Genomic DNA, 16,670 nt, shown 5'->3' with positions numbered 1-16,670 from the left:
CTAGTCATTACAAAGCAATGATAAAATATGAAATAAAACAAGATAATATACATGTAAACAATAATACTTGGTTAATGCTCACCAACCAGAGATATCATTCTAATTACCTTAAGGAAGGTGGTTAAGGTTGATAAGGGCAATGCTAATAACAATTAACATGTAATATGACATAGACCACTTTACCTGAAAATAAAACAAATTGATTAATGGACAATCTGTGAAGTATTGACAATGACTTGACCAGGTTTTAATAATCATAACACCCTGAAAGAAGATGAACTTTGATTATTAGTATCAATGAAAAATGTTGATGCATGTAACGTGATTTCACTTAAATACAAAATCCATTAGAACAATCAATCCACAAACCATCAATGATTCCCAGAAGGCCGAGTAATTAAATTATATCATCCATCTATTAAAAGGGAATTGAGTTTTCCTTTAAGCTAAAACAGGTTATTTGGAACAGGCTATTAAGTACATTAAATTTCAATAACAACTACTATTTTACAGGCCGAATGCCCTGAAAAGTTTAAGTGTTCATCTACAGCCGAGTTGTTGGTTGCTGCTTTCGACTATTTAAAGCACCAGGTAGTAGTAGTAGTCCCAGATGTAACAAATCCAACTAAAACACTCTATGTTATACACACATCCCTTTGGTCGCAGTATGTTGGACTTAGTTTACCATTAGCTATTAATATATCTTTGGTGCTGTTACAAAACTGCTCTGGAGTCCAAAGTATACATAGTTTGCTGGCAAAAATGGTTTCAGTGCATAGTTTATTAGTTTATAAAGTTGTTCATCATAAGCAAGCAGTATCCAGCCAAACGACTATGGCAAAATAAAATGGTGCCCCCCCCCCCCAAAAAAAAAAAAAAAATTACTACACTACAATATTTATATATACACCAAGCCTTAAATCAGTTTCAAACATTTATAGTCACTAAATAAACGGTCATGTTGTACTTAATATAAGCTATGACCATTTAACCATCCATCCATAATTCACTGAAAGATGGTTACGGGTGTCGGCCATAACATCCGGGCACTTGTGAGTAAAACATAGGTTACGTGCCCTTGTTTTGAAAGTAGTCTCGCTTTACCAGTCTACCGACCATTCTACGCTTGATTGACAGGCCGGGATAATCAAGACTACTTTTTTTACGAAACATAACAGAAATCTGGAACGAGAAATTAATATGATGTTCTATTTCGGCCACTTCGCGCGTCCCCTTTGAAAAAAACGACGCGCGACGCAAACTTCGCGTCGCCTTTTTCAATGTTAAGCTATAGGGAAAAAAAGCGACGTCGACTTTAAAACAGGACGTCGCCCCCCCCCCCCCTCCAAAAAAAAAACCGCGTCGCGTCGCCCTTTGTGTCGCGACGCCTTTCCTAAACGGATGTTGTTTGTAATTCTGATGCTGAAATGCGCATGTACAAGGAGATTTCATTTGGTGTATAGAGAAGAAAAGCGACGTCGGCTTTTTAACACGACGTCGCCATTTATAAAGCGACGCGTTGCGCTTTGCGACGCGCGTCGCCTTTCAAATTATTTTTGGATTGGCTGCCTTTAGGGAGACTTCGTTTTTTTTACATTTTTAATTGTAAATACAATGATTCTTAAAAATGCACCTGCATTTTTGTGCATTTATAAATTATAATTTGACATTTATATCCTATTGTAATGTTTTTCAGAAATTTTGTACCAGTAGCTGACTTATTTCCCATATTTCATTCAATGATTATAGACTGTGTGTCTAGCTTAATTGGTGCAGAAGTGAACGTAATCTTCAAAAACGTCTCTCAAATTTTAACGATTTACTCTTTGTAAAAACGGTCGATATGTATATAAATGCGTATGTATATAAACCATGTTCTAAACCTTCGCTACACCTTCAATATTCTAACTCGTGACTATCATGAAATCAAAAAATTCCAAAGATAATGTTGTATTATTCCGTTTATATAACAGAGAGCTCTTAAAGGATTTAATAAACAGATGTTTTGAGGGAAAAACAAATCGAATATGTTTTCGACACGACATTAGTTTGCTAGAGAGTGGACAGTTCACCCAGGCAGGTAAATTTGTAGCATGGAGTATACTTAACGATGGCCCGGGAATACCAGTAATGGAAGATGACATCTACAAACTTACCATGGGGTTGCCAGTAATATTGACTGAAGAGGCAATCGAGACAATCCCAGATGAAGATGTGAAAAAGTTAACTCCTTTAGGCTTGTGTAAAAGCAATGTATAAAAGTAATTTATGATTTAAATGGTAATCTTATTTTCATAGGAGATCAACATATTTTGTCCTGTATTTTGTTTCCATTTATTTCTGAAAGCATAAAAAAGTATAACCATTTTCAGATTAATGAATGCTCATTGTTAGCCATTTGGAATCCGACGATAAGATAAGAGATTTTCTGTTTGATGCTGGGATAAATACCATGATTTTCAGAATGGTCAAGCACGATCTGATATCTAATCTACTGAGGCATGTTTTATATTATAGGTATAGTAGTTTATTCCTAACTAAACAAAACATCCAGTGAAATGCAGTCACAAAATTATTATTCTTGGCTTAACTGCGGGAAAACTACAATAGATAATTCCCTTACTAGTAGATACTATACATCAGTATAACCCCAACCATATGGGGACGAATAAAGCCAAGTCTACAATTAATAATAATGCGACATATTATTTATTATTCTTTACTATCTCATATATACATGTACAGTATCTCATTTAGGTAATCATTAAAAGAGTATTCATTTAGCAATAACATTATTTATTACAAAATAACGAACATTTTTTACATTTAACAATTCCAGAAAGTATGCAGAAATGAAACAATTCGTTGATGGATTGAACGCGGTTGATAAGCATAGGCGTACGAGCCGGGGGGGGGGGGGGCAGGGGGGGGGGGGCAGCTGCCCCCCTAACTTTCGGACAAGCTGACTTTTCGGGCAGACGGGTAAAGTGAAACAAATTTTTTATTTCATCTACTTGGCAAAATAAAGTGCCAGAAATCTAATAAAACACTAATTTTACGGGCTGGAATAGCAGTAAAACGCGTTTGCGGCCGTCAAATATTCCAAAATTTTCTTGGGCGGTCCATACAAGGTCAGCTCCGCTTCTTCGTCTTTCGATGAAAACCTTCGCCGCTGTCTGTAAACCTGAAATTTTTCGGGCATTTCTAATTTTGCTTCCCTAACTGTCATCGAGCCCTAAAAAAACACTAATTTTACTTTTCTTTTAATTGAATACCACGAATTTGTACTGAATTGACTATATATTAAAACATTTTGTCTGGAGCCACTCTAATTTGTGCGACATTTTTCGGGCATCGATTATTATTTGTGAATGCAGCTGCAACAGTCTGATTGGGTGGTTGGAATTCAGAGTGCGATTTCGGTTACAAAAACATTGGATACTTTTGGAGTTGCTTACAGAAAACGCATTTGCGGTGGTTAAATTTTCAAATTTTTCTCCGGAAGGATGGGTGGGGCCCCCATACCCCGCGACGATTGATTGGTTGTTTGGAATTCGGGTCAGCTAGGTAGGCTATATTGGACCAAATTGAAGTTGCTGTATTCACAGGCTGGAATAGCAGTTAAATTTTCAAAATTTTCTTCCAACAATCCCGTCTCCGTGGACTGTGAACGATTGATTGGAATTAGAGTCAGCCACCTTAATTAGGCTATATTATTAGACCACTTTGAAGTTGCTTTGTTCACGGGCTGAAATACCAGGAAAACGTGTTTGCAGCCGTCAAATATTCCAAATTTTTCTTTGGGGGGGGGGGGCGGTCCATGCAAGGTAAGCTTCGTTTCTTCGCCTCTCGAAGAAGACCGGCGCCGCTGTCTGTAAACCCGAAATTTTCGGGCATTTCGGGTTCTGCCCCCCTAACTGTCATCGGGCCCGTACGCCTATGTAATCAATGATAAGTTTGGAGATAAAGTCATCAAAGATTACCCGTGATTATTTGTGAACAAACATAAACCTTTTGATTTTGAAACCTTCAGGGATTTGTTTGTGATTAATAACAGCGAGCCCCACGCCAATAATAGAAAGTTAGAAGAGGACGGTAATTACTGCTTCAATATCTTTCTGAGGGACACCGCAGGTACATGTAATATGTTTGTTTTAAGTCATAAAACTCATTGTTCTATTATCATTGGATGCAAAGTAACAAGATTGCATGAAAAAAACTTAAAGCATATGGACGTAACATTTCCAGTTGTAATAATTAAAATTAATAATATCTCGTTGTATTCCATTTGTAATCCTGATGTGTTCTCTGATATCGTAATAAAAGCCATTACATGGAGCGAAGGCTTTGCCATAATATACTGAAGTTTCTCTGCCTTCGTTGTATATTGTATTTTAATAAGTATTAATATTAAATATGAACCAGTCCATATTTGTATAAAGCGAAGATATCTTTACCGTTAAGTGATTTTAAGAATTAGATAGATTGCAGTTAAATAAAATGTACGATGAGTCATTTCATCTATATAACTATTCTCAAAATGACTGGCTATAATATATGAAATAAAATAGTTTTTTCTATCAGGTCAGATTATTATACTATTCAAAAAAAGTAGGGGATATTTGATTTTTAAGTGTTATTAAAGTCACCTAATGAAACTGACGAAGAAACAAATGACAAAATGAAATGCAGTTTACATTCATCGATTTATTCCAAATGATCGTTAGACTAAGTAAGGCACAGACTGACCATTATAAGGGTAAAATGATACCCGGGGTCAAACAGCAAAGTTACCACAGCATCACAACCAAGTCAGTAACGGGTAAATCCTCCTCTGTTTGCCAAACAAGCATTGATCCGACGTGGCATACTCCTAATGAGACGTCTAAGGTCATTTTGGTCCAGATTGTCCCATTCCTGTTGCAACGCAGCAGCAAGTTCTTGGACATTGGCAGGACGTTGTTGACGTTGACGTAACCTCTGTCCAAGCATGTCCCAGACATGCTCGATGGGGGAGAGGTCGGGACTCAGTGCTGGCCAAGGTAATGTGGTGATGTTCTGTTGTTGGAGGTAACCTGTAACGATCCTGGCCTTGTGACATCTTGCGTTGTCATCCTGGAAGATGAAACGGCGGCCATGACGTCGTGCGAACGGCACAACATGGACTGCCAAGATGTTGTCCCGGTAGTACTGGCCTGTAACACGCCCTGCAACAACATGTAAAGCCGTTCTTCCAGCAACAGTGATGCCTCCCCACACCATAACAGAACCACCCCCAAATCGATCATGTCTGATGACGTTTACGTCTTGGAAGCGCTCGTTTCGACGACGCCACACCCTCCTACGTCTGTCCAAAAAATCAACAGTGAACCTTGACTCATCTGAAAACATCACATTGCTCCAGCGTCGATTATCCCAGTGTTGACGATCCCTACACCAACGGCGTCTTGCCTGAATGTGATGATCTCTCAAACAAGGGATCACGCGAGGACGTCGGGCGCGAAGGTGACCCCTATGCAGTCGATTCCGAATCGTCTGGCCACTCACTCTCACACCAGTGTCTGTTTGAAGACGAGCGCTGATCTGATTTGCTGTGATGACACGATTTCTCAAGGCCAAGGTACGGATAAATCGATCCTGGGCTTGAGTTGTCGCCCTTGGTCGACCTGAGCGTGGTCTGTCCTGTACAGATTGTGTATCACGGTATCTGGACCATAGCCTGCTTATGACAGACTGAGAAACATTCATCGTCCGCGCCACAACCGCCTGTGTTGTGCCGATCTGTAGCATGCCAAGGGCACGTAACCTTTCATTTTGGGTAAGCCGACGCATATCAAAATTTGTTTTCTGGTCACTAAAACAATTAAACTGATGTTTCCACCCTGGAATTCAATGCCACAATGACTGTAACATTCAAAGTCAGAGTCGTGCAAATCTTGGGTTGGACCCCCATGATGATCCCAAGCATCACCTGCATTCCATGCGGTAGCTATTGGTGCGTTTGGGCGTCACATGTAACTGGAAATGTTTCTTCTGTTAGGTTCTATAGTGACTTTTTTCGTAATCATTTGCATATTTTAGTATTATGCCCCCAAAATCAAATATCCCCTACTTTTTTTGAATAGTATATTTCACCAGAGATCAAGTTCATTAAGTAACCATGTTACAGCCTCCTTTGTACCACCCTGCATATTGTTTTCCATTTTCTCTTAATAGATTTCGTCATTGTCTTCATCCGGGAGAGATTCAGCATTCAGCTGTTGTACTGCAAGAATATCGTTCATACTAACATCAAATTTGTAGTGTTTGGAGCCTTAAAATAAATTGAAATGCATTCAACAAAATTCCGATATTATTTTGTTGGTTTAAATACTATTTATGTCATTAATACATGTATAAAACGATTAATATAGCAGAAACCTAAACTGTTTTCATCCATATCTTAATGAAAGGTTAATTGGATTTTGTGGGTGGTGATGGCAGGTGTGGTTTGGAATAAACTGCAATAATTGTATTAATGTGTTAAATAACCCCAAGTATTCTCTTGAGCAACTTTTCTTAATATGTTCATAAATACAACGCTATTCCACAGTACCTGGACACATACTAAAAGTTGGAAATGGTATGGTGAAAAATAATCGTAGAAATCCTAAGATTAATTACAAAACCCAATAAAACAAATCTAGCAAATAGTTATTTATCGTATACTGTTTGTATTCTTACCAAAAATCTCTGGTGTGAAATACAGCAAATCCGGTTTTCCACCCCGAAAACCAGACTGATAGTTCGATCTAATTCGATGTCGATTCCAATCAGCCATAATTTGATTAAGTTCAGCCTGCATTAAAGTTTTGAAACAGAATCGAACACATTCTTTGAAATGCAAAGAAGGAAAGTTTGTGTTAAGTTTTCCTATATTTATTATTTGATTCAATGTTTGTAATAAATATGATGTAGTCTGAATAGTGACTTTATTTTAGAATCGTTTCAATGTTTTATGTTCTACGAATCAGATCATATGAGAACGCAGAAAAAAACCAACGAGGTTACACAGGCGTCCGTATTCCTTGTTATGAACAACTGATTTAAAATATACAAAAGATATTAGACATTATGTATGTATGATAATAATAGTGATTTTGCTACACGAGAAAAGGCAACGGCGGAAAGTTTTATCAAATGTATGACTTTCCAAACGGAATAAATAAAAGATAGTTTCTATCCTAAATTAGACAACCAATTTAACAATGTCCTTTTTGGTATTAGTCTCAAATGAATGTTAACGTATGTTTATTTAAATAAGAAGCAAAAACAAATACATGTGCGCCGGATCTGCAGTCGCGAATAATCCAGTATCAACCATATCCTTGAACATGTCAATCCAATAACCAGCCCCGCCACTTCGCATGGAAGACCACCATCTTTCAACACGCTGAAAAGGCGGATATACATTCTGATTTTAATACAATCTGGGCCGTGCCACTGAATATTATATGCGGATTAACGTTCTAAAGCTTTTACCTATACTATTCAAAAAAAGTAGGGGATATTTGATTTTTAAGTGTTATTAAAGTCACCTAATGAAACTGACGAAGAAACAAATGACAAAATGAAATGAAGTTCACATTCATCGATTTATTCCAAATGATCGTTAGACTAAGTAAGGCACAGACTGACCATTATAAGGGTAAAATGATACCCGGGGTCAAACAGCAAAGTTACCACAGCATCACAACCAAGTCAGTAACGGGTAAATCCTCCTCTGTTTGCCAAACAAGCATTGATCCGACGTGGCATACTCCTAATGAGACGTCTAAGGTCATTTTGGTCCAGATTGTCCCATTCCTGTTGCAACGCAGCAGCAAGTTCTTGGACATTGGCAGGACGTTGTTGGCGTTGACGTAACCTCTGTCCAAGCATGTCCCAGACATGCTCGATGGGGGAGAGGTCGGGACTCAGTGCTGGCCAAGGTAATGTGGTGATGTTCTGTTGTTGGAGGTAACCTGTAACGATCCTGCCCTGTGACATCTTGCGTTGTCATCCCGGAAGATGAAACGGCGGCCATGACGTCGTGCGAACGGCACAACATGGACTGCCAAGATGTTGTCCCGATAGTACTGGCCTGTAACACGCCCTGCAACAACATGTAAAGCCGTTCTTCCAGCAACAGTGATGCCTCCCCACACCATAACAGAACCACCCCCAAATCGATCATGTCTGATGACGTTAACGTCTTGGAAGCGCTCGTTTCGACGACGCCACACCCTCCTACGTCTGTCCAAAAAATCAACAGTGAACCTTGACTCATCTGAAAACATCACATTGCTCCAGCGTCGATTATCCCAGTGTTGACGATCCCTACACCAACGACGTCTTGCCTGAATGTGATGATCTCTCAAACAAGGGATCACGCGAGGACGTCGGGCGCGAAGGTGACCCCTATGCAGTCGATTCCGAATCGTCTGGCCACTCACTCCCACACCAGTGTCTGTTTGAAGACGAGCGCTGATCTGATTTGCTGTGATGACACGATTCCTCAAGGCCAAGGTACGGATAAATCGATCCTGGGCTTGAGTTGTCGCCCTTGGTCGACCTGAGCGTGGTCTGTCCTGTACAGATTGTGTATCACGGTATCTGGACCATAGCCTGCTTATGACAGACTGAGAAACATTCATCGTCCGCGCCACAACCGCCTGTGTTGTGCCGATCTGTAGCATGCCAAGGGCACGTAACCTTTCATTTTGGGTAAGCCGACGCATATCAAAATTTGTTTTCTGGTCACTAAAACAATTAAACTGGTGTTTCCACCCTGGAATTCAATGCCACAATGACTGTAACATTCAAAGTCAGAGTCGTGCAAATCTTGGGTTGGACCCCCATGATGATCCCAAGCATCACCTGCATTCCATGCGGTAGCTATTGGTGCGTTTGGGCGTCACATGTAACTGGAAATGTTTCTTCTGTTAGGTTCTATAGTGACTTTTTTCGTAGTCATTTGCATATTTTAGTATTATGCCCCCAAAATCAAATATCCCCTACTTTTTTTGAATAGTATATTTGATGTAAGTCAACAGTTCAATGCGAAATGGTATGGTATGTCAATCGATTTAATTACCGATGCAGAATTTGTATTCAAATTACATTATTTTCCCCTAAAACCAGTTCAGCAGTTAAACACTACTGCCCGTATACGTCATCGCTTGACTAGAATCAATTAGTTTAAATTGGCGCTTTTACAGTCTTGTGGTAATGGCTTCATAATATATGTTCAGCTGTTGCAATCGGCTATACACCAAGGAAAAGTTGCTTGTGAACTAATCGCATAAAATCGCAGCTATTCGGATGAAAATGTAGACTATGGTAAAGTAATGTAAAGTTATAAGAAATACCATATTCTAAAGGTTACCTGGTTGCTGTGTGAGGATCACACAATTACACTCTTCATCCCCTGGAATACCCTTTCGTGTTCCATTCGAAAAGACTGCTGTATGTCTTGTACAACAACATTTTCTTCCCCACTGTCCATACGAACTATAGTCGGATCACCTGTGATTAAGAAGAAAATAACTTACAAGCTTCATTTATTTCTCGAATTTTATCATATAACTTTATATATTTAGTTTCCAATAAAGCATTTTTATTGCAAGTAGAAATCTATAGATCATTTATATCAATCATTTACTGATAATACCTTTAATGTTATTTATATATTGCATAAAATAAGATGCGGTAACAACTGGGTTGTTGTTGGTTTTCCCCACTTTAAGCCATAGCACCCTTCTGGAATAACTGAAATAAGACATTAAAAGAAACAGTCCCAGAAACAATATGTTACGGAATGAAAGGGGCAAATATTGCATAAAAGACTGTGGACATGTATCTGTGGTACCTTTCTTCGCAGATAGAAACTTTCTGTTTCCACGATATCCATACGTACCTGGATTTTACATTTTCCAAAATTGTATAGTGCTGGCAAGTGTTAAGCTATAGGGAAAAAAAGTGGCCGAAATAGAACTCCATATGAAATTGAACTTAGAAACACGCACCTTGGGTAACTCAAAAATTGTTTTAAGAAACTTGTAAAAGTGTAATGAAACTACTGCTAGTATCATGTTCTTGCCCATCGCAAGTATTTCAGAGATATTATTTGTACTAAACCAAAAGATGCCGCTCCTAATTGTACAGTTAATGATAAAGCAATTTAAAAAAATAAAACGAACGTAATATCTAAAGCTGCTGTAATAACCAATAAGCTAAACATTACTGTTATTCAGAATGGTCAACAATAGATTTTTTACGGCTGTAATAGTTGATAGATGTGTAGAGAATTGTGCGTGCGATGGCTATTTAAAGTATCATAGACTCTACCGCTTGAGTATTATCATACTGCGTAGTAAGCGAGAAATCACTTCAAGACAAAGCCACTGAAGCGTGTACATTCGCCGTGTCGAGGCCAACTTTCTGAAAGGAAAATTTTGGGTGCACGGGTCACGCTACCAAATGTTTATTGTTTCTATTGGTCACAGGGCCTTACACTAAAATATAGTTGATAACATTAACATGCTATTTACTCTCGTATTAAACGCACCTACAGAAAATGGATGACTAGGCTATAGATTCAACAGCACTGAACTGTCGTTAATCAGAGTATTGAAAATATTGAAAATGAACGCATCGAAATAGGCATAATAATGGATTTAAATATCACTACTGAATATAAGGTACCTCATAATTATATCAGATAAATCAACGGCTCAACTTGCCCCATCGAAAATTGAACAACTTGACCCGTGGCGAATTTTACAATTAAGTAGACCCCAGCATCTCCACACATCAAAACAAAACCAAACCAACATGCTAGAATTGCAACCATATATAGTGGTTATCTTTTTGCCAATGTGTCTCTCAAGCAAGTCTACACGTCTAATGAAATAGAAAACAAGAAACCTGTTTTCAAGAAATACACTTTTGGGTTAAATATATATTTATATTTTTGTACGTATCTCTTTTGTTCTTGATGAATTGGTTTGCCCCTTACACCAACATTTTTTAGACTGTTCAAAATATAGCACCACCATTCGTGCATCGTTAGTCATACAGCCTGGCGAGGGGTGGCCCAGCTTACCCCGAGGATCAACTTACCCCCCCCCCACACCCGCGTCTACAGGAGTCTTTTACACATAATAATGACCCGTTTTGTTTTCACTTAATAGATCCATCTGCGACAACACTCTTATATCCATTGGTTCTAAAGTTTAAGCTGGACACATGTATTTATTGAATATTTACCCAAGCCTACAGATCGAGGAATGAGATGGATATATAAATATAGGAAGAATTCATCAATGGGCGGGCGACTTCATGATTGCTAGAGTTGTGCCCCTTGTTTAACCGGGGGAAGGTAGAAACTGCTTGTAATCAATCAACTGAATATTTAATCAAACAACTGAACATATAAGCAGTGAGAGAAAATGAAATGAAATTGGGGTTCAACGTCCTACTGTTCTGCTCCGACTGGGTTATGAGGGAAATGTTGCCCCGACAGCGGCACTAAGGCCTACTCTTATATCGAATTCCATCTGTCAATGGTTCTTATACGTGCACGCCAATATGTTCAGGGGGTCTCGTTTTTTCGTCATACCGAACGACTTTACGTTATCCCATTATCCCTTACCAAGCCCTCCGCCCTGCATCAAAGTGGAACCGCGCCGGAAAATCATGATAAACTTTCTCAGCCAACGCAAGGATCGAACACGGGATCTCCAGGTTAGCGAGACAACATCTTACTTACTGAGCTACCGTGGCTCCCCATATTGAGCAGCGCACTCTCAACGGAACGGCGTATACATGTGAAACGATCATTATTAAGTTTCTGTCTATTTATGTCTAACACAAAAAAGTAACTTAAGGCCTGCATACACCTAGCATTATTTATTTTGTCGACAACCATTCAAACTCAGCCCGAACTACTTTGTTCAGTTAAACTCATTTCTAAATCAGTCAAAATTAGAAAGAGGGGATGAAACCTTTTTTTGAGATTTATCTAGATAATAAAAGTTGAATAACGGTGCGATGTAATTAAATAGCTGGTTTAGTCTTGAATCACCCCCCCCCCCCCAAAAAAAAAAGTCACGTATATTATTAATACTATTACAGGAATTTAATATATTGTTAATATATTGTATTATCAGTTTTATAATTATAGTTTATAAGAATATACGTTTAAATCTAACGCTTGTGTTTGTATTTATTAATATATTGAAAATTGAAAACGTCTAAATTGATCGCTTTTAGGTTCCTATTCCCCGCCGTATGCCTATTTTTCCCCTAATATTGCAAAACAATAAACTCATGTCTTGTTAAACATACATTATGCAAGAGCATAAGTCGAAAATATCTAAATTGTTCCCTTTAAGGTAGCATTGTCCCACCCCGCTTAACCAAATGTAACACTTTGGTCCTTGAGACAATTTTGGTTCATTGCAAAATTGTTACTTTACTCTGAGTTAAATAGAGTTAAATCACAAGTACTTAATGAACGTGAATATATAGTTATACATAAAAAACAGTGATATTTTGGTTAAATCATAATCATTGTCAAAATATCCATCGAATTCTGGCTGTTTATTGACCTATGGTTGGTAAACCAAAAATAGGTAATGTCTCCTATCTTACTTGTGGGAAATAAAGAAGTTTATTCCATATATGGGTTGGAAATTAACGTCAAGGTTATCAAAGACCTGCAGAAATTAGGGGGTATAAATTAGGGGTAGAAGCGAGTTGAATCAGAACTCACCCAGAAATTCCTAGCAGCCATTATCATTGAGAAAGAGGAACCTGCAAAGCCATTATAACTTAGAAATAAAGTTGTGAAAGTATTTTATGCTGTAGTCTTGTTAAAGATCACCAGAAAATAAACACAACAAGAAGAAGTCCAATAGTACTACACAAATTCACTTACTTTGAACAAGAATAAATTTATGAAAGTTCTACCAATTGTGTAGCCACACCCCTTCATCACCGCTCGCTACAAAAAAACCCCCAGATACAAAGGTCAGAACACCAAGCACTAGAGTACCAACAGAACCGACCTAAGCGCCACTTGCCTTCATTCAGGGCCTAAAATAAGGTTAAATTCTCGTAGCATGGAATATGTGGGCGAGGCCGAGGAGGGTGTGCAAAAAGGGCATCTATGGACTATTCTGGCGCAGATAATACCGAAAATTCGTGAAAATTATTCGTCCCCCAACCCCCCCCCCCCCCAAAAAAAAAAAAAATTAAAGTGAAAGTGAAATGACGGTCATGGACACAGCGGATCGGTTACCAAGCCTATTGAAAAGCAAAAGGAAACACTCATCAGGGGTCATGAGGAATCACTACCTTACACGTTTTCAGAGCATTACACCATTTTTTTCAGAGCACGGTTTTCTTATTTTCGAAACCCGGATTTTTCATTTCGAAGCACGTTCGTGCTCCAAGGCACGTTATTTTAGACCCTGCCTTCAGTGTACGGCCCCCCCCCCCCGCCCCGACCCCACACAGTGACATAAGAAAATCAAAATTCGTTCCTCAGCCGCGAAAAGCAGCATCTACTAGTAGATCGTGACAACCGGGTGCTTAGGCTAATCGATGGAACCCAAAACATTAGTTTCCAGTAGTTTCAATTTCGACCCACACGTGAAACACAGAATGCCCCCAACTCGTCTGTTTTAATTCAACCCGAAGAACATCAAATAAAGACTGACCCGTGAACGACAACTGGATATAAAACAATATAAACCTTTAAATCCACTTCGGAACTTAGATGACACTTTTTAGTGGACCCTAAGGCCTAAGACTTTTCCCTAACCCGAGCAATAAAATCCTTACCAATCATTAGATGAATAATAGGAGAATAGTAATCTTTCTTGGTAATTATTTTTTTTTCAGATGGCGGATAAAGAATCACCCCGGGTTTCCTGGGACGATTCAAACTCTTTTGAGGAAAGAATTGAAGACGGACTGAAGGCATTGATAGATTTTACATGAAGTGGTGGCCGCCTGTCCAACCTAATGACTTTTTCTCCCGGGCATATGATTTCCTTCCACTGCTAAACCCCTATTCACAAGAGAATTATTTGATTGTAGAAAAATTAAGCAGCCTCCACCACACGGGCAAATAATTGACAATATCTACCAGTTTGAGAAATAACTATAAAAATCTCTTCAAAAGTTACATTGGCTGAATTTTAATACGGTTATGCCCATTTCAGTCATTATATTTTATTGTTAATATGATATGCATAATCTGTTATATCCTCTGCTAGCTCAGAAAAATCCTTGTATATAAAACAAACTGAACACAAAAAACCTTGATCCAACGCCAAGTTGTGTAACAATATCAAAATGAGAAGCGCTCAAACTGACAGCAGTAAAGTTATATATTACAAGAACAAAAACTACAAATAAGTATTGTGTAAGATTTTCTTATGTAATGTACCCTTATAGGAAATTATTTAAAAAAGGCATTACAATTTAAACTGACGGGAGAGTGGAAGTGTTCATTAGAGATTGTAGACTGCCGGATATATTGCTGTCAAGCTCAGTTGAAGGAATAGTATATACTCTTCAAAAAAGTACACCATTTACGTATGAATGTAAGAGTACTGGTATGAGGTAAAACTGTATAAAATATTATGAAAAAAAGAACACCGAAAATGGAATGTCAGCCGCTATTATAACCAATGATATTTAAATAAGCGTGAACCATGTTCTCTGAAAAATCTCTGCAAGGATTTTGAACATCTTTTCCGTGTGCATATCAGATAAAATAATCACACGTTTTAGTGATTGTGGAACGAACGCATATAATAATGTAATATAAATGTATATAAACTGATTTAATTCAATCGTTTACGTAATTTCAAATCAGTCATGTTCGGCGAAATACGCCAGAAGTCTTAATCGAATGGCAATCCCTAGCGTCTGGTTATTCCAGTCTGCACCGATAGTATTTATTGCGCATGCTCTCCAGATAAGAATATGTCGTCACCGTTTGATATCAGAAGCCCGTCTTTTCCCGGTAAGATCACAACATCAATGTTGATTTAAATTGACCAATAATTCGTGTTTTCAATGTCGAAGACTTTGGATGATATTGAGTTTTAGTTTTAGCTACTGCATGCGGCAACCTCTGTTTTCCTTTCTGGTTTGGTAAAAGATGGGTTGTGAAACTTAACGTTAGACAACCAATTGTATGCCGAAAATTTTTGCCAATATTACTGCCAATGTCCGCGGTGTATTGATAAGAAATACAATATCATTAAATTAGGTAAATTATGAATGTTGTGAAATCTACAACTTACCAATTTAATAGTTTTACTGTAACTCACTTTTCTTTCAGAAACCAAACACAGACTTGCTATGAAGATTAACAGGAATGTAAATCGCAAATCCACTCCCACTAGCAATAAATGTCTGACCATCGCATCCATGATGTTACAACGCCTGCATCCAAGAGACTTAAACATCACGTAACTTTATATATTATTTAGAGTTTTATACGCCCAGATAAAGGCAATAGCTTTGAATGGATATTTATCATATTTCATGCGAAGCAAAGACGTCCGGAATTATTCCCCTTTGCCGATAACAGTGTGAATGACATAAAGGCTATACAGATTTTGTATGAAGCATTTTGTTCGTGAAAGGACATACCTCAGCGAATATTTGCGCTCCGTGTCTTTCCGTTCCGGATTTACCCCCCCCCCCCCCACCTTCAGACAATCTTGTGAACGCGATAGAGGCTTTAGTTTTGTACGAATGTTTTTCAAATTAGGTGGAAAGCATTGGGGTCATAAAGGGGACGAGTACTATCGACTTTTCAATTCGAAGTTACCGTGTTTTATTAAGGCTGCCGTTTTTAATGGATGCGGAGATTATCTCCACTTTTGCGAATGCAATTGAGACTACAGTTTGTAATGGATTTCTTTTTCGAATTTGCTTTGAAGTATTGGGGTCATGGGAGGACGAAGCATATCTGTATTTAGCGTTCAACGACTTTCTATTCGACAGTCATCACCCCTATCAAATTCTTTTCACATTTAAAGTGAATCATTGTGGTCATTAGGAGACCAACCGTATATCGATATTCAACATAGCTCGTTTTTCAGTTCCAGAGCTATTCCCTTCTTTTCCGAAATATCAAATTTGGTCAGCATCCAAGTTTTCCTTTCGCATAAGATGCTGTCGAGACATTACTGTTGTGTGGGTATATTTAAGTGCTTGCTCAACCAAATCAGGACCTAAGCGTTTTGCTCCAATATACAATTTTTCTCATAAACAAACAATTTTGGCTTATTAAATAGTGTTCAAAACCCTAATCATCGCTCATTTTATGCGGCATGTTTTCCATGAACTTAGATTGGAAGAGTTCCATAAACAGAACCGACGAGAGGGTTTTGTCGGCGATGTCTAAGAGCTATTAAACATTACTGTAGATGTAATCTGTAATAGATTTTCTAATAAATTTATTAATGACATTAATACGACAATCCCATGCAATGTTCAGTATGCATATTCATCTCGAAAAACAATAAATAATGCCTATACTATTTTGTTTATCAGTTGGCAATAACAACACTGTTTACTTTGCCCCCCCCCCCCCACGGTCACTACAATAATGACAAAGA

This window comes from Patella vulgata, chromosome 9 (genome assembly GCF_932274485.2).
Source record: "Patella vulgata chromosome 9, xgPatVulg1.2, whole genome shotgun sequence".
In the NCBI taxonomy this organism is placed as follows: Eukaryota; Metazoa; Mollusca; class Gastropoda; family Patellidae; genus Patella; species Patella vulgata.
Note: the sequence above shows the minus strand (reverse complement) of the source record.